We start from the raw sequence: 19,562 nt of genomic DNA on the forward strand, positions 1-19,562 counted from the left end.
AGCCTTGGGATTGAGAGGGGGGCCAGTGAAAGGTTTGGTTGCTGCATAATTTATTCGCTAGTGCATTCTCGGTGCATGCTCGCCTCTTCACTATCTCATCCTACAGAAGTGCATGTCACTATCGTGACAACCTTTGTGGTCTGGGCCAGTAGAAGCATAGAGTATTATCGATAATTTTTGTTTGGATGCGGAAACTCTCCATGCCCTATCCTACCCTGTGTGATTCGAACGGCTGCGTCTCATGGGTTCTACGGGAGATAACCCTTCTTCAGCTCCCCCCTAAAGAGAGCATTTTGTGTTTGCATTGTGTGGACAAAAAGCCCAAGGCGTTTCATCTCTCTTCAGATGTGAAATTCTGGGAGGGCTTGTCAAAGTATGGTCATTTGTATGGGGTGCACCAAAAAGCGTGTAGGGGGCATATGCCTGGGAAATTGATGTCTCTGAGTGTCCTTACTCGGTCGCGTGTGCGGTGTACATCTTTGCATTATGACTCCGCTGCGAGCTTTTGTGATTTGAGCATTTTGGGGGAACGGGTTTCGTACGCGATGTTCTTCTCAGGCTCCTGTGAACCAGAGCACTCATCTTTGCAATGCTCTGACAAGTGCAGGCCCAATGTGTCTGTCTAGGGGAAGAAATCCCATGAATGCTTTTTGCCGAGATGTGGGTGCTCGCGGGTGGGTTCCCTCATGGTGTAGTTCTTCGGTATGTGCATGTGCATGAGATTGAAGCTTGTCTAACAACGCTAGTGTGAGTGTTCACCCATAGGAACTTTTTTGTACCTGCGCTAGTAGATCATGTGTCACAGGGAACAGTTAGTGAGGCTATGCTGGGAAAGGAGAAATTTGCCAGAGGTTAGACATGTCCATGTATGCGGGTGGGCTCTCATCACCTATAAATGTGTGGAGGGGGTGATATACACGATGCCCTTGAGTAGCCTTATAATTGAGGTGGTCATGTGAAGAGTGATGCCCCCTCCAATCGCATAACCAGCCATGTTTTTGACTCGCATGACCCTTCACCCTTCAGCACGGTGGTCTCCGTTGGCACTTTGGCAACCAGCTATTCGTCGTGGGAAAACATTTGTTGCGATCGAGAAGGATTTAGTCTGTGCGGGTGCACCTCAACAGGTGTGTAGGAGGCATATGCCTGGGAAATGGATGTCTCTGAGTGGCCTTACAATTGAGGTGGCTACGTGCACGGTGCATCTCGTACAGACTTGAGGCTTCTTTCCGAGTAGTGGCGACAGCGAGTTCGAGGGTAAAGGGTTCCGTACCGGATGTTCTTCCCAGGTGCTTGTGAACCAAGGCTCCCTGTTCGGCCCTCTCCCATCGATGATGGGACACTTTCCTCTTGTGTGAAATCTTTGAGCGTTGCGAGTCCTGCATGTGCTGTGAACGTCATTCTTGTTGCTTGTGTGGTGGATTATGTTTGGATACATGACGGAGCGAATGCAAATTTTGGTTTCCCATCACGGTGGCCATCCCTTGGCTGTAGCAGGTCTTGGGGGTCCCCTCATTGTTAGAAGCTACTTGGTCGATCCTGCTAGTAGTCATATGCTTGTCTCAAAGATTAAGCCATGCATGTCTAAGTATTAACTATTTCGGACTATGAAACTGCGAATGGCTCATTAAATCAGTTATAGTTTCTTTGATGGTAATTTGCTACTCGGATAACCATAGTAATTCTAGAGCTAATATGTGCACCAAATCTCAACTCTCGGAAGGGATGCATTTATTAGATAAAAGGCCAGCGCGGGCTCACCCGCTATTTCGGTGATTCATGATAACTCGACGGATCGCACGACCTTTGTGCTGGCGATGCTTCATTCAAATTTTTGCCCTATCAACTTTCGATGGTAGGATAGAGGCCTACCATGGTTGTGACAGGTGATAAAGAATTAGGGTTTTATTCCGGAGAGGGAGCCTGAGAAACGGCTACCACATCCAAGGAAGGCAGCAGGTGCGCAAATTACACAATCCTGACACGGGGAGGTAGTGACAATAAATAACAATACTGGGCTCATCGAGTCTGGTAATTGGAATGAGTACAATCTAAATCCCTTAACGAGGATCCATTGGAGGGCAAGTTTGGTGCTAGCAGCCATGGTAACTCCAGCTCCAATAGCATATATTTAAGTTGTTGTAGTTAAAAAGCTCGTAGTTGGACCTTGGGTCGTCATGGTCGGTCCGCCTTCTAGGTGTGCACTGGCCCTCACGTCCCTTCTGCCAGCGGCGTGTTCCTGGCCTTAATTGGCTGGGTCGCAGTTCCAGCACCATTACTTTGAAAAAATTAGAGTGCTCAAAGCAAGCCTATGCTCTAAATACATTAGCATGGAATAACGCAATAGGAGTCTGGTCCTGTTCCGTTGGCCTTTGGGATTGAAGTAATGATTAATAGGGACTATTGAGGGCATTCATATTTCATTGTCAGAGGTGAAATTCTTTGATTTATGGAAGATGAACCACTACGAAAGCATTTGCCAAGGATTTTTTCATTAATCAAGAAAAAAATTTGGGGGCTCGAAGATGATCAGATACCCTCCTAGTCTCAACCATAAACGATGCCGACCAGGTATCGACGGATGTTGCTCTAAGGACTTCGCCAACACCTTTTGAGAAATCAAAGTGTTTGGGTTTCAGGGGGAGTATAGTCGCAAGGCTAAAACTTAAAGGAATTGACGGAAGGGCACCACCAAGAGTGGAGCCTACGCCTTTATTTGAGTCAACACAGGGAAACTTACCAAGTCCAGACATAGTAAGGATTGATAGATTGAGAGCTCTTTCTTGATTCTATGGGTGGTGGTGCATGGATGTTCTTAGTTGGTGGAGAGATTTGTTTGGTTAATTTCGTTAATGAACGAGACCTTAGCCTACTAACTAGCTACGCAGAGGTTCCCCTTCGCGGCCAGCTCGAAAGGTTTGGGAAATCTTGCCAAATTGCATTATGATGGGGATAGACCATTGCAATTATTGATCTTCAACGAGGAATTCCTAGTATGTGCGAGTCATCAGCTCGCGTTGACTACATCCCTGCCCTTTGTACACACCGCCCGTTGCTCCTATCGATTGAATGATTCGGTGAAGTGTTTGGATTGCAGCGATGACGGCGGTTCCTGTCGGTGACGTCTCGAGAAATTCACTGAACCTTATCATTTAGAGGAAGGAGAAGTCATAACAAGGTTACCGTAGGTGAACCTGCGGTAGGATCATTGTCGGTTCGAGACCCTGAATCATGTAGAGGATAGAGCTGGCCTCCTCCCCACCCCCAAAATCTTGGTGAGGTGCAGACACTCAGCCTTGCAGCGATGTGTTGGACGGCCAAGCTACGGGTCTAGCACCATCAAGGTTGAGGGTCACATCGAATGCCCATGATCAAAAGCGTGGATTCCCCGCGGGGCGAAGAAGAGACTCGGATGCAATCTAGATTAAGATTGGTGCCTTCGAACGACGTCTGTGTCAGAGCGAGAGGTCTTTGCTCAGTTGTAGTTTAGAGGGGGTTTGGGCCTCGTCCCCCACTAAGATTTCATGATCAAATTGCATGCGCGGCGCTGTGCCAGGGATCCGTCGTTTTGACGGCGGCAAGTCGGGACTACCTGCCACAACCCCTTGTTGCCTTGCCCAGGTGTGTTGACCTGTCGCTTGGAGCATTCTGTGTTTAGGATGGGTGCACTCGCATGATTTGCAAGGCAGGGGCCCCATCTACTGACACGGCTCTCCCATGTGTTGCCTCCCAGCTTTATGAGGTGATGGGGCAGGGACACACCACAGCGTTCCTCGTCGCACCCATTGGGTGCTCAGGGTTCAGGATGTGTCAACACCCAACACACGGGTGCATCGCGCACCTAAGAAATCCAAAGAATGAAGTGCGAGCCAGTGCCTTGCATGCTTGGGTCACCGAAAGACAAAAGCAAAACAAAATCATGACTCTCGACAATGGATATCTTGGCTCTCGCCATGATGAAGAATGTAGCAAAATGCGATACTTAGTGTGAATTACAGAATCCCATGAATCATCAAGTTTTTGAACGCAAGTTGCGCCCGAGGCCTCGGCCAAGGGCATGTCTACTTGGGCGTCGCACTACAAAATTTTTCCCTCCCTAGTGAGGAGCGAAGATGGCCATCCGCGTCTACAAGTGGCACGTGGTCGGCTGAAATGAGCACGAGGTCCGTCGATCCATCGCGACGAGCGATGGCTCACAAAGGCTGGTGTTGGTTTGCGCCAATCGAATGATTCCTTGCGAGGAACTTTATTCTGGGCTCAGCGGCCCATCGTAGTGCGGGCATTGCTGCATCTCTACCACATCCCCAAGTCAGGCATGAGTACCCATTGGCATGAGTACCCATTGAGTTTAAGCATATCAATAAGCAGAGGAAAAGAAACTTACCAAGATTCCACTAGTAACGGCGAGCAAACCGGGAAGAGCTCTGCATGAAAATCGACGGCCGTGCCTGTCGAATTGTAGTCTGTAGAAGCATCCTCAGGGACAAACCAGGCCCAAGTCCCCTGGAAGGGGGCGCCAAAGAGGGTGAGAGCCCCGTCAGGCCTGGACCCTGTCGCACCACGAGGCATTGTCGACGAGTCAAGTTGTTTGGGAATGCAGCCCTAATTGGGTATTAAATTTTATCCAAGGCTAAATACGGGCAAGAGACTGATAGCGAACAAGTACCTTGAGGGAAAGATGAAAAGGACTTTGAAAAGAGAGTTAAAGAGTACTTGAAATTGCTGGGAGGGAAGCGGATGGAGGCCGACGATGTACCCCAGTCAGATGCAAAATGATGTGAGCCGGTCCGCCGCTCGGTTTGGGGGACATGCCAGCGTGGGCTGTCGCAGTGGCACAAGCACGACCTTCTGGTCGCACAAATACTTTTGTCATGGTGGTCGAGGAGCGAAGCGCACGCCTTTACGGTGGGCTCTCGGGCACTTGTGCGCTCATGGCGCTGGCCAGCGGGCTTTCCATCCGACCCATCTTGAAACACGAACCAAGGAGTCTAACATGTGTGTGAGTTGGCGGGTTGGGAAAACCCGCGAGGTGCAAGGAAGCTGACTGGCGAGATCCCCTCTCGGGGGGTGCACTGCCGACCGACCCTGATCTTCTGTGAAGGGTTCGAGTGCGAGCACACCTGTTGGGACCCGAAAGATGGTGAATTATGCTCGAGCAGGGCGAAGCCAAAGGAAACTCTGGTGGAGGCCTGCAGTGATACTGACGTTCAAATCGTTCGTCTAACTTGGGTATACAGGCGAAAGACTAATCGAACCATCTAGTAGCTGGTTTCCTCTGAAGTTTCCCTCAGGATAGTTGGAGCTCATGTGCAAGTTTTATCAGGTAAAGCAAATGATTAGAGGCATCGGGGGCATAACGCCCTCGACCTATTCTCAAACTTTAAATAGGTAAGTCGACGCGGCTGCTCTGTTGAGCCACACCACAGAATCACGAGCTCTAAGTGGGCCATTTTTGGTAAGCAGAACTTGTGATGCGAGATGAACCAAAAGCCGAGTTATGGTGCCAAATTGCACGCTAAACCAGATCCCACAAAGGGTGTTGGTTGATTAAGACAGTAAGACGGTGGTCATGGAAGTCAAAATCCACTAAGGAGTGTGTAAAAACTCACCTGCCGAATCAACTAGCCCCAAAAATGGATGGCGCTGAAGCGCGTAACCTATACTCAGTCGTCGGGGCAAGTGCCAGGCTCCAATGAGTAGGAGGACATAAGGGTTGTTGCGAAACCTTGGGCGTGAGCCTGGGTGGACCGGCCCCCGATGTAGATCTTGGTGGTAGTAGCAAATATTCAAATGAGAACTTTGAAGACTGAAGTGGGGAAAGGTTCCATGTGAACAGCACTTGGACATGGGTTAGTCGATCCTAAGAGATGGGGAAACCCTGTTTCAAGGGTGCACTTTGCGTGATCATCGAAAGGGAATTGGGTTAATATTCCTGAACTGGGACGTGGCGGCGGACGGCAATGTTAGGAAATTTGGAGACGTCAGTGGGGGCCCCAGGAAGAGTTATCTTTTCTTTTTAACAGCTTGCCCACCCTAAAATTGGTTCAACCAAAGATAGGGTCCAACAGCTGGAAGAGCACCGCATGTCCCATAGTGTCTGGTACACCTTCGGTGGCCCTTGAAAATCTAGAGGACCAAGTACCATTCACACCTGGTCGTACTCATAACCGCATCAGGTCTCCAAGGTGAATAGCCTCTGGTCAATAGAACAATGTAGATAAGGGAAGTCGGTAAAATGGATCTGTAACTTTGGGAAAAGGATTGGCTCTGAGGGCTGGGCCTAGGGGTCTGTGCCCCAAACTCATGGGCTATTGGCGGCCTGCCAGAGTTGCTCCCACGGTGAGGGCGGGCCGTCGCGTGCCGATCGGGCGGTGGACGCAGGACGCCCCCTTTGAAGGGCTTTCCCTAGGCAGCGAACAGTCGACTCAAAACTGGTACGGACAAGGGGAATCCAACTGTTTAATTAAAACAAAGCATTGCAATGGTCCCTGCAGATGCTAATGCAATGTGATTTCTACCCAGTGCTCTGAATGTCAAAGTGAAGAAATTGAACCAAGCGCGGGTAAATAGCGGGAGTAACTATGACTCTCTTAAGGTAGCCAAATGCCTCGTCATCTAATTAGTGACACGCATGAATGGATTAACAAGATTCCCACTGTCCCTATCTACTATCTAGCGAAACCACAGCCAAGGGAATGGGCTTGGCGGAATCAGTAGGGAAAGAAGACCCTGTTGAGCTTGACTCTAGTCCGACTTTGTGAAATGACTTGAGAGGTGTAGAATAAGTTGGAGCTTTTGGGCACAAGTGAAATACCACTACTTTTAATGTTATTTTACTTATTCCGTGAGATAGAGACGGGGCAATGCCCCTGTTTTTGGCCTTAAGGTGCATCTAGGCGTGCCGATCCAGGTGGAAGACATTGTCAGGTGGGGAGTTTGGCTGGGGTGGTACATCTGTTAAAAGATAACGCAGGTGTCCTAAGATGAGCTCAACGAGAACAGAAATCTCATGTGGAACAAAAGGGTAAAAGCTCATTTGATTTTTATTTTCAGTACGAATACAAACTATGAAAGCGTGGCCTATCGATCCTTTAGACTTTTAGAATTTGAAGCTAGAGGTGTCAGAAAAGTTACCACAGGGATAACTGGCTTGTGGTAGCCAAGCGTTCACAGCGACGTTGCTTTTTGATCCTTCGATGTCGACTCTTCCTATCATTGTGAAGCAGAATTCACCAAGTGTTGGATTGTTCACCCACCAATAGGGAACGTGAGCTGGGTTTAGATCATCATGAGACAGGTTAGTTTTACCCTACTAATGATCCGCGTCGCGATAGTAATTCAACTTAGTACGCGAAACCGTTGATTCACACATGTGGTCATCACGCTTGGTTGAAAAGCTAGTGGCGCGAAGCTACCATGTGTCAGATTATGACTGAATGCCTCTAAGTCAGAATCCATGCTAGATGTGGCGCATATCTCTCTCTGGCTACATCGCAACCCACAGTAGGGGTGCTCTTGCACTCCCAGGGGCTCGTGTCATTGGCCATCTCTGATCGGCACACTAGCCCGTTGGAGCAACCTTGGATATTAATTTCAAGTGGTCGGTGAGAAGAATCTTTTACAAATGACTTAAATAAGCGATGGGGTATTGTAAGTGGCAGAGTGGCCTTGCTGCCACGATCCACTGAGATTTAGCCCTCTGTCACCTCAATTCGTAAAACCTTTTTCGACTCTAAGGCGGGTGGGGTTTGTAATTTGCATGAGGGCGAGAAAATCTCCCAAGTGCCAAATTCCGGGTGGGGGTGGGGTTTGCAAGGTTTTTTCTTGCGAGCTCATAACAATCTCTTAGGTGCCAAATTCTCGGTGGGTGGGGTTTGTAATTTGTGCGAGTACGGGAAAATCTTCCAAGTGCCAAATTTTGGGCAAGTGGGGTTTGCAATTTTTTGCGAGGGCGGGAAAACTCTCCCAGGTGCCAAATTTTGAGCGTGTGGGGTTTTGTGAAAATTTCCGCGAGGGCGAAGAAATATCCCAAGTGCCGAATTCCCGGAGGGTGGGGTTTTGCAATTTCTGCCAGGGCGGAAAAATCTCCCAAGTGCCACATTCCGGGCGGGTGGGGTTTTGTGAAAATTTCCAGGAGGGCGAAAAAATCTCCCAAGTGCCAAATTCCCGGCGGGTGGGGTTTGCAATTTTTGCGAGGGCGTAAAAATCTCCCAGGTGCTAAATTCCTGGCAGGTGGGGTTTGCAATTTCCATGAGGGTGGAAAAATCTCCCGAGTGCCAAATTCCTAGCGGGAGGGAGGGGTTTTGTAGAAATTTCTACCAAGGTAGAAAAATCAACCGAGTGCCAAATTTTGAGCGACTGGGGTTTTGTAAAATTTCCACGAGGGGGGAAAAAATCTCCCGAGTCCCAAATTCTGAGCTGGTGGGGTTTGCGATTTTTGGAAGGGTGGAAAAATCTCCCAAGTGCCGAATTCCCTGCGGGTGGGGTTTTGTGATTTCCGCGAGTGCGAAAAAGTCTTCCAAGTGCAATTTCCATGTGGATCGAGTTTGCAATTTCTGTGAGGGCAGAAAAATCTTCCAAGTCCAAATTTCGGGCAGGCGGGGTTTCGTAATTTCCAAGTGCCAAATTTCGAGCGGGTGGGGTTTGTAAATTCCATGAGGGCAAAAAAATCTTCCAAGTCCAAATTTCGAGAGGGTGGGGTTTGTAAATTTTTATGAGGGTAGAAAAATCTTCCGACTGCAAATTCCAGGCGGGTCCCCAGGTTTTGTAATTTTTTCGAGGGCAGACGACTCATGTACGTGATCCAAAATCGGTCAACTTATTTTTTTGGTTAACGCCCAAAGTTTTGAACTCAAATCGAGTTGGCTACCCTGACTCGAATCACCTCTAAATTTTTTGTACAACCCATGTCACCGTGCTCGACTTGATTCTAAGTGCCCTGAGTCATGTACGTGATCCAATTTTTTCACAAGACTCATGTCACCGTGCTCGACTTGGTGCCTCGAGTCATGTATGTGATCCAAAAGTGGTTAACTTCTTCCTTCTTTGGTTAACACCCAAATATTTCAACCTGAATCGTGTCAGCAACCCCGACTCAAATCGCCTCGAGCCTTAATCGCCTGCAATTTTTTTGAACCACTCATGTCACCGTGCTTGACTTGATTCTATGCGCCCCAAGTCATGTACGTGATCCAAAAGCGATTAACTCTTTTTTTGGCTAACGGCCAAAGTTTTCGAATCAACTTAGCTACCCCGACTCGAATTGCCTCGAGCCTTAACCGCCTCCATTTTTTTTTCGCTCGACTCATGTAACCACACTCGCCTTGATTCTGAGTGGCTCGAGTCACTTACCTAATCAGAAATTGGGTAACTTTTTCTTTTTTCTTTTTATTGTCAAGTCCCAAAGTTTTGAACTCGGATAGAGTTGGATGCCCTGACTCGAGTCGTCTCCAAATTTTTTGCATGACTCATGTCACCGTGCTCGAGTTGATTCTAAGTGCCCCGAGCCGTGTACGTGATCCAAAAGCGGTTAACTTTTTCTTTTTGGTTAACACCCAAAGTTTTCAACCCGAACCACCTCGAAAACCTTGACTTGAAGTGCCTCGAGCCTTAATGGCCTCCAATGTTTTTGCACAACTCATGCCACCATCGACTTTTCGCTCGAATCATGTCACCCAGGGCACCTCAATGCTACATGACTCGAGCCCTGTGCGCGATCCAAAATCGGGTAACATTTTTTTTGAACTCCCAGAATTTCATTCTTTTTTGCCTTATGGGGCCTATCATGATCTCTTTTTATAAAGAAAATTCTCAAATTGGATCATTTCAGCTACCCTACCTCGAATCTGGCTAGCTAGACGCCTCGAGTCGGCTCGACAATACGTGAACTGAAACTTGGGCATGATCCAAAAGTGGGTAACTTGTTTTTTTTTTTTTGTAATGCCCAAAATTTAGCGCTTTTCGCTATACAGGGCCTTCCATGATTTTTTTTTCCCCTAGTCGACCTACTCTTGCGACCCAGTCGAGTTGCCCGAGGCTAGGGCGACGGAGTCGGGTGACCCAAGTTGGGTCGACCCAGGCATGCGATCCTGGCTAGGGATAGCAAGTCGATTCTATAAGTTTGCTTGCCAATTTTGCTAGCCAGGTTGGCTAACCAAGTCATCTGACCATGTGGTCTTTTCCAAATCAAGAATTGACTCTTTAAGTCCGCTCACAGCTTGTCTAGCCGACTCACCAAGATGACTTACCATCTTGCCTCACCAGGTTGCGCCACCAGGTCGCCTCTTCTTTAAGTCTGCTCACCATGTTGGCTCCCTAAGTCAGCTCACCGAGTCGACTATTCAGGTTGCCTCACCAAGTTGACCCCTTAAGTTTTCTCACTAAGTCAGCTCCCTAAGTTAGCTCACCAAGTCGAATCACCTAGTTGTTTTACCACATTGCCCCAGCAAGTGTGCTCGCCAAGTTGCCCCACCGAGTTGCTTCTCTAAGCCCACTCACCATCTCAGCTCACCAAGTCAGTTTTTCAAGTACGTTGCCAAGTCAACTCTTTAAGTTTGCTCACCAGGTCAGCCTACCCAAGTTGCCTCTTTAAGTTCGCTCGCCAGGTCGGCCTGCCCGAGTCGCATCAGCAAGCTAACTCGCTGAGTCACCTTACAAAGTTGACTCTTTAAGTGCTCTCACCAAGTCAGCTCACCAAGTTGACTCACCATCTCGCCTCGATAAGTTGGCTTGCTGAGTTACCCCACCAAGTCTTCACCTCTTTAAGCTCGCTCACCATGTCAGCTCGTCAGGTCGGCTCACCAAGTCGACTAATCAAGTAGGCCCACCAAGTCACCTCAAGGATAGCTCCTCACCATGAGTTGCCTCACCATGTTGACTCAATGAGTCGCCTCACCATGTTGACTCTTTGAGCCCGCTCGCCAGGTTGCCTCACCAAGTCGACTTGAGTAAGTTGCCAAGTTGACTCTTTAAGTTTGCTTGCCAGGTCGACTCGCCAAGTCAGCTCACCATGTCATCTCAACGAACCAACTCGCCGAGTTGCCTCACCATGTTGGCTCTCTAATTCAACTCGCCAAGTTGCCCCACCAACTCACGCCGTTAGGCCCACTCACCACCTCGCCCCGTTAGGCCCACTCTCACCAAGTTGACTCTTTAAGTTTTCTCATCAAGTCGAGCCACCAAGTACTCTCACCAAGTCGACTCTTTGAGTCTGTTCATCAAGTTGCCCCACCAAGTACTCTCACCAAGTCGACTCTTTAAGTCCTTTCATCAAGTCACCCCACCAAGTACTCTCACCAAGTCAACTCTTTAGGTCCGTTCATAGAGTCACCCCACCAATTCGACCCTTCAAGTGCGTTCATCAAGTCACCCCACCAAGTTAACTCTTTAAGTTCATTCATCAAGTCACCCCGCCAGGTCAGCCCACAAATTACTCTCACCAAGTCGAGTCTTTAAGTTCGTTCATCAAGTCACCCCGCCAGGTCGGCCCACCAAGTGAACTCTTTAAGTTTGTTCATGAAGTCACTGTGCCAAGTCAGCCCACAAGGTCGACTCTTTAAGTTCGTTCATCAAGTTAGCCTGCCAGGTCACCCCACCAAGTACACTCACCAAGTTGACTCTTTAAGTTTGCTCATCAAGTCACCTCGCCAGGTCGGCCCACCAAGTACTCTCACCAGGTCGACTCTTTAGGTTTGTTCATCAAGTCACCCCACCAAGTACTCTCACAAAGTTGACGCTCTAAGTTCGTTAATCAAGTCACTCCGCCAGGTCGGCCCACCAAGTTGACCCTTTAAGTTCGATCATCAAGTCACCCCGCCAGGTCAGCCCACCAAGTACTCTCACAAAGTCGACTCTTTAGGTTCATTCATCAATTCACCCCACCAGCTCGGCCCACCAAGTTCACCCATCAAGTCGAATCTTTAAGTTTGTTCATCAAGTTACCCCGCTAGTTCGACCCACCAAGTACTCTCACAAAGTCAACTCTCTAAGTTCGTTCATCAAGTCACCCTGCCAGGTCAACCCACCAAGTACTCTCACCAAGTCACCCCACCAGGTCGGCCCACCAAGTCAACTCTTTAAGTCTGTTCATCAGTTCACCCTGCCAAGTACTCTCACCAAGTTTACTCTTTAAGTCTGCTCATCAAGTCAAGCCACCAAGTACTCTCACCAAGTAGACTCTTTGAGTCCGTTCATCAAGTCGCCCCACCAAGTACTCTAACCATGTCGATTCTTCAAGTGCATTCATCAAGTCGCCGCACCAAGTACTCTCACCAAGTTGGCTCTTTAATTCCTTTCATACAGTCACCCCACCAAGTACTCTCACCAAGTCAACTCTTTAGGTCCATTCATAGAGTCACCCCACCAAGTCGACCCTTCGAGTGCGTTCATCAAGTCACCCCACCAAGTTGACTCTTTAAGTTCATTCATCAAGTCACCCCACTAGGTCAAACCACAAATTACTCTCACCAAGTCGACTCTTTAAGTTCGTTCATCAAGTCACCCCGCCAGGTCGGCCCACCAAGTGGACTCTCTAAGTTCGTTCATGAAGTCACTCTGCCAATTCGGCCCACCAAGTTGACTCTTTAAGTTTGTTCATCAAGTCACCCCGCCAGGTTAGCCCACCAACTACTCTCACCAAGTCGACTCTTTAAGTTTGCTCACAAAGGCACCCCGCCAGGTGAGTCCACCAAATACTCTCACTAGGTTGACTCTTTAGGTTTGTTCTTTAGGTCACCCCACCAAGTACTCTCACCAAGTTGACTCTTTAAGTTCATTCATCAAGTCGCTCCGCCAGGTCGGCCCACCAAGTACTCTCACCAAGTTGACCCTTTAAGTTCGATCATCAAGTCACCCCGCCAGGTCGATGCACCAAGTTCTCTCACCAGGTCGACTCTTTAAGTTCGTTCATCAAGTCACCCTGCCAGTTCAACCCACCAAGTACTCTCAAAAAGTTGACTCTCTAAGTTCATTCATCAGGTCACCCTACCAGGTTAGCCCACCAAGTACTCTAACCAAGTCACCCTGCTAGTTTGACCCACCAAGTCGACTCTTTAAGTTCGTTCATCAAGTCACGTGACCAGGTCAACCCACTGAGTACTCTCACCAAGTCGACTCTTTAAGTTTTTTCATCAAGTCACCCGACCAGGTCGGCCCACCAAGCCACTAAGTACTCTCACCAAGTTGACTCTCTAAGTTCGTTCATCAAGTCACCCTGCCAGGTCAGCCCACCAAGTCAAATCTTTAATTTTTTTCATCAAGTCACCCCACCAAGTACTCTAACCAAGTCGATTCTTCAAGTGCATTCATCAAGTCACCCGACCAAGTACTCTCACCAAGTCAACTCTTTAACTATGTTCATCAAGTCACCCCACCAAGTACTCTCACCAATTCGACTCTTTAATTCTGTTCATCAAGTCACCACACCACGTACTCTCACCAAGTCAACTCTTTAGGACCGTTCATCAAGTCACCTTGCCAAGTCAACCCTTGAAGTCCGTTCATCAAGTCACCCCACCAAGTCGACTCGTTAAGTCAGTTCACGAAGTCACCCAACCAGGTCGGCCCACCAAGTACTCTCACCAAGTCGACTCTCTAAGTCTGTTCATCAGGTCACCCCACTGAGTACTCTCGCCAAGTCAACTCTTTAGGTCCGTTCATCGAGTCACCCTGCAAAGTTGACCCTTTAAGTTTGTTCATCAAGTCACCCCACCAAGTCAACTCTTTAAGTCCTTTCATCAAGTCACCCCACCAAGCCGACTCTTTAAGTCCGTTCATGAAGTCACCAGAACAACTACTCTCACCAAGTCAACTCTATAAGTCCGTTCATCAAGTCACCCCACCAAGTCGACCCACCAAGCACTCCCACCAAGTCAACTCTTTAAGTTCGTTCATCAGTTCACCTCGCCAAGTACTCTCACCAAGTCAACTCTTTAGGTCCGTTCATCAAGTCACCCTGCCAAGTCGACCCTTTAAGTCCGTTCATCAAGTCACCCCACCAAGTACTCTCACCAAGTCGACTCTTTAAGTCCTTTCATCAAGTCACCCCACCAAGTTGACTCCTCAAGTCCGTTCATCAAGTCACTAGAACAAGTACTCCAACCAAGTTGACTCTTTAAGTTCATCCATAAAGTCACCCCACTAGGTCGGCCCACCAAGTTGACTCTTTAAGTTTGTTTATCAGTTCACCCAGCCAAGTACTCTCACCAAGTTGACTCTTTAAGTTTTCTCATCAAGTCGAGCCACCAAGTACTCTCACCAAGTAGACTCTTTGAGTCCGTTCATCAAGTCGCCCCACCAAGTACTCTAACCAAGTCAATTCTTCAAGTGCGTTCATCAAGTCGCCCCACCAAATACTCTCACCAAGTTGACTCTTTAAGTCCTTTCATCAAGTCACCCCATTAAGTACTCTCACCATGTCAACTCTTTAGGTCCATTCATCGAGTCACCCCACCAAGTCGACCCTTCAAGTGCATTCATCAAGTCACCCCACCAAGTCGACTCTTTAAGTTCATTCATCAAGTCACCCTGCCAGGTCAGCCCACAAATTACTCTCACCAAGTCGACTCTTTAAGTTCGTTCATCAAGTCACCCTACCAGGTCGGCCCACCAAGTGGACTCTTTAAGTTCATTCATGAAGTCACTCTGCCAAGTTGGCCCACCAAGTCGACTCTTTAAGTTTGTTCATCAAGTCACCCCGCAAGGTCATCCCACCAACTACTCTCACCAAGTCGACTCTTTAAGTTTGCTCACCAAGTCACCCCGCCAGGTCGACCCACCAAGTACTCTCACCAGGTTGACTCTTTAGGTTTGTTCATTAGGTCACCCCACCAAGTACTCTCACCAAGTCGACTCTTTAAGTTTGTTCATCAAGTCGCTCCGCCAAGTCGGCCCACCAAGTACTCTCACCAAGTCGACCCTTTAAGTTCGGTCATCAAGTCACCCTGCCAGGTCGGCCTAGCAAGTACTCTCACAAAGTCAGCTCTTTAGGTTCATTCATCAATTAACCCTGCCAGCTTGGCCCACCATGTTCTCTCACGAGGTCAACTCTTTAAGTTCGTTCATCAAGTCACCCCGCCAGTTCAACCCACCAACTACTCTCACCAAGTCGACTCTTTAAGTTTGCTCACCAAGACACCCCGCCAGGTCGGCCCACCAAGTACTCTCAACAGGTTGACTCTTTAGGTTTGTTCATTAGGTCACCCCACCAAGTACTCTCACCAAGTTGACTCTTTAAGTTCATTCATCAGGTCGCTCCGCCAGGTCGGCCCACCAAGTACTCTCACCAAGTCGACCCTTTAAGTTCAGTTATCAAGTCACCCGGCCAGGTCGGCCCACCAAGTACTCTCACAAAGTCAACTCTTTAGGTTTGTTCATCAATTCACCCCGCCAGCTCGGCCCACCAAGTTCTCTCACCAGGTCGACTCTTTAAGTTCATTCATCAAGTCACCTCGCCAGTTCTACCCACCAAGTACTCTCATAAAGTTGACTCTCTAAGTTCGTTTATCAAGTCACCCTGCCAGGTTAGCCCACCAAGTACTCTCACCAAGTCACCCCGCTAGTTCGACCCACCAAGTTGACTCTTTAAGTTCGTTCATCAAGTCACCCGGCCAAGTCGGCCCACCAAGTTGACTCTTTAAGTTTGTTCATCAAGTCACGAGACTAGGTCAGCCCACCGAGTACTCTCAATAAGTCGACTCTTTAAGTTTGTTCATCAAGTCACCCGCCAGGTCGGCCCACCAAGTCACCAAGTACTCTCACAAAGTCGACTCTCTAAGTTTGTTCATCAAGTCACCTCACTAGGTTGGCCCACCAAGTCGAATCTTTAAGTTCGTTCATCAAGTCACCCCACCAAGTACTCTCACCAGGTCAACTCTTTAGGTCCTTTCATAAAGTCACCCCACCAAGTTGACTCTTCAAGTGCGTTCATCAAGTCAACCCACCAAGTACTCTCACTAATTCGACTCTTTAAGTCTGTTCATCAAGACACCACACCAACTACTCTCACCAAGTCAACTCTTTAGGATCGTTCATCAAGTCACCTCGCCAAGTTGACGCTTGAAGTTCGTTCGTCAAGTCACCCCACCAAGTACTCCCACCAAGTTGACTCTTTAAGTCCATTCATGAAGTCACCCAACCAGGTCGGCCCACCAAGTCGACTCTCTAAGTCTGTTCATTAGGTCACCCCACCGAGTACTCTCACCAAGTCAATTCTTTAGGTCCGTTCATCAAGTTACCCCGTAAAGTCGACCCTTTAAGTTAGTTCATCAAGTCACCCCACCAAGTAGACTCTTTAAGTCCTTTCATCAAGTCTCCCCACCAAGCTGACTCTTTAAGTCCGTTCATCAAGTCACCAGAACAAGTACTCTCACCAAGTTGACTCTATAAGTCTGTTCATCAATTCACCCCACCAGGTCGGCCCACCAAGTCGACTCTTTAAGTCTGTTTATCAGTTCACCCCGCCAAGTACTCTCACCAAGTCAACTCTTTAGGTCTGTTCATCAAGTCAACCTGCCAAGTCGACCCTTTAAGTCCGTTCATCAAGTCGCCCCACCAAGTACTCTCACCAAGTCGACTCTTTAAGTCCTTTCATCAAGTCACCCCACCAAGTCGACTCTTCAAGTCCGTTCATCAAGTCACTAGAACAAGTACTCTTACCAAGTCGACCCTTTAAGTCCGTTCATCAAGTCACCCCAAAAAGTACTCTCACCAAGTCAACTCTTTAAGTCCTTTCATCAAGTCACCCCACCAAGTCAACTCTTTAAGTCCTTTCATCAAGTCACCCCACCAAGTCGACTCTTTAAGTCCGTTCATCAAGTCACCTGAACTTGTACAAGTACTCTCACCAAGTCGACTCTTTATGTCCATTCATCAAGTCACCCCTCTAGTTCGGCCAACCAAGTACTCCCACAAAGTCGATTCTTTAAGTCCGTTCATCAGTTCAATCTACCAAGTACTCTTACCAAGTGGACTCTTTAAGTTTGCTCATCAATTCGAGCCACCAAGTACTCTCAGCAAGTCGACTCTTTGAGTGTGTTCATCAAGTCACCCCACCAAGTACTCTGACCAAGTTGATTCTTCAAGTGCGCTCATCAACTCGAGCCACCAAGTACTCTCACCAAGTTGACACTTTGAGTCTATTCATCAAGTCACCCCACCAAGTGCTCTCACAAAGTCAACTCTTTAGGTCCATTCATAGAGTCACCCCACAAAGTCGACCGTTCAAGTGCGTTCATCATGTCACCCCACCAAGTCGACTCTTTAAGTTCATTCATCAAGTCACCCTGCCAGGTTGGCCCACCAAGTGGACTCTTTAAGTTCTTTGATGAAGTCACTCTGCCAAGTCGGGCCACCAAGTCAAAGCTTTAAGTTCATTCATCAAGTCACCCCGCCAGGTCAGCCCACCAAGTACTCTCACCAAGTCGACTCTTTAAGTTTTCTCACCAAGTCACCCCGCCAGGTCGGCCCATTGAGTACTTTCACCAAGTTGACTCTTTAGGTTTGTTCATCAAGTCACCCCACCAAGTACTCTCACCAAGTTGACTCTTTAAGTTCGTTCATCAAGTCACTCCGCCAGGTTGGCCCGCCAAGTACTCTCACCAAGTCGACCCTTTAAGTTCGGTCATCAAGTCACCCCGCCAGGTCGGCCCACCAAGTACTCTCACAATTTTGACTCTTTAGGTTCATTCATCAATTCACCCTGCCAGCTCGGCTCACCAAGTTCTCTCACCAAGTCGACTCTTTAATTTGGTTCATCAAGTCACCCTGCCAGTTCGACCCACCAAGTACTCTCACAAATTTGACTCTCTAAGTTTGTTCGTCAAGTCACCCTATCGGGTCAGCCCACCGAGTACTCTCACCAAGTCACCTCGCTAGTTCAACCCACCAAGTCAACCCTTTAAGTTTGTTCATCAAGTCACCTAGCCAAGTCGGCTCACCAAGTTGACTCATTAAGTTCGTTCATCAAGTCACATGACTAGGTCAGCCCACTGCGTACTCTCACCAAGTTGACTCTTTAAGTTTGTTCATCAAGTCACCCTGCCAGGTCGGCCCACCAAGTCGACTCTTTAGGTTCGTTCATCAAGTCACCCCACCAAGTACTCTCACCAAGTTGAATCTTTAAGTTCACTCATAAAATCACCCTGCTATGTCTGCCCACCAAGTACTCTCACCAAGTCGACTCTTTCAGTTCATTCATCAAGTCACCCCACCAGGTCAGCCAACCAAGTGGACTCTTTAAGCTCGTTCATCAAGTCACTAGGCCAAGTTGGCCCACCAAGTCACCAAGTACTCTCACCAAGTTGACTCTCTAAGTTCGTTCATCAAGTCACCCCGCCAGGTCGGCCCACCAAGTTGACTCTTTAAGTTCGTTCATCATGTCGCCCCACCAAGTACTCTAACCAAGTCGATTCTTCAAGTGCGTTCATCAAGTCACCCAACCAAGTACTCTCACCAAGTTGACTCTTTAAGTACTTTCATCAAGTCACCCCACCAAGTCGACTGTTTAAGTCCATTCATCAAGTCACCTGAACTGGTACAAGTACTCTCACCAAGTCATCTATTTATGTCCGTTCTTCAAGTCACCCCTCCAGTTCGGCCAACCAAGTACTCCCACCAAGTCGATTCTTTAAGTCCGTTCATCAGTTCACCCTGCCAAGTACCCCAGCAAGTGGACTCTTTAAGTTTGCTCATCAAGTCTGTTCATCAAGTCACCCCACCAAGTACTCTGACCAAGTCGATTCTTCAAGTGCGCTCATCAAGTCGAGCCACCAAGTACTCTCACCAAGTTGACTCTTTGAGTCTATTCATCAAGTCACCCCACCAAGTGCTCTCACCAAGTCAACTCTTTAGGTCCATTCATAGAGTCACCCCACAAAGTTGACCCTTCAAGTGTGTTCATCAAGTCACCCCACCAAGTCGACTCTTTAAGTTCATTCATCAAGTCACCCCGCTAGGTCAGCCCACCAAGTGGACTCTTTAAGTTCGTTCATGAAGTCACTCTGCCAAGTCGGCCCACCAAGTCACCCCGCCAGGTCGGCCTACCGAGTACTCTAACCAAGTCAACTCTTTAGGTTTGTTCATCAAGTCACCCCACCAAGTACTCTCACCAAGTTGACTCTTTAAGTTTTTTCATCAAGTCGCTCCACCAGATCAGCCCGCCAAGTACTCTCACCAAGTCAACCCTTTAAGTTCGGTCATCAAGTCACCTCGCCAGGTCGGCCTGCCAAGTACTCTCACAAAGTCGACTCTTTAAGTTTCTTCATCAAGTCACCTGGCCAGGTCGGCCCACCAAGTCACCAAGTACTCTCACCAAGTCGACTTTCTAAGTTTGTTCATCAAGTCACCCTGCCAGGTCGGCCCACCAAGTCAAATCTTTAAGTTCATTCATCAAGTCACCCAGCCAAGTACTCTAACCAAGTCAATTCTTCAAGTGCATTCATCAAGTCACCCGACCAAGTACTCTCACCAAGTGGACTCTTTAACTATGTTCATCAAGTCACCCCACCAAGTACTCTCACCAATTCGACTCTTTAACTCTGTTCATCAAGTCACCACACCAAGTACTC

At 48.2% G+C, this 19,562-nt stretch overlaps 2 non-coding genes and 1 pseudogene across 2 annotated transcripts; all 3 read left to right on the forward strand.

Annotated features, from left to right (window-relative positions):
* The first annotated feature begins 1,526 nt into the window (after positions 1–1,526).
* Positions 1,527–3,211, forward strand: LOC149574612 (18S ribosomal RNA; annotated as a pseudogene).
* Positions 3,212–3,921: 710 nt separating this feature from the next.
* On the forward strand, positions 3,922–4,075 carry LOC149574613 (5.8S ribosomal RNA). The gene has a single exon (XR_016361142.1). It is a non-coding gene; the product is annotated as a 5.8S ribosomal RNA (ribosomal RNA).
* Positions 4,076–4,315: 240 nt separating this feature from the next.
* LOC149574614 (25S ribosomal RNA) lies at positions 4,316–7,716 on the forward strand. Its single transcript, XR_016361020.1, has one exon. It is a non-coding gene; the product is annotated as a 25S ribosomal RNA (ribosomal RNA).
* Positions 7,717–19,562: the final 11,846 nt, after the last annotated feature.

The sequence above is a fragment of the Cupressus sempervirens genome, chromosome 2, assembly GCF_028749045.1.
Source record: "Cupressus sempervirens isolate cs-2001-9-10 chromosome 2, ASM2874904v1, whole genome shotgun sequence".
In the NCBI taxonomy this organism is placed as follows: domain Eukaryota; kingdom Viridiplantae; phylum Streptophyta; class Pinopsida; order Cupressales; family Cupressaceae; genus Cupressus; species Cupressus sempervirens.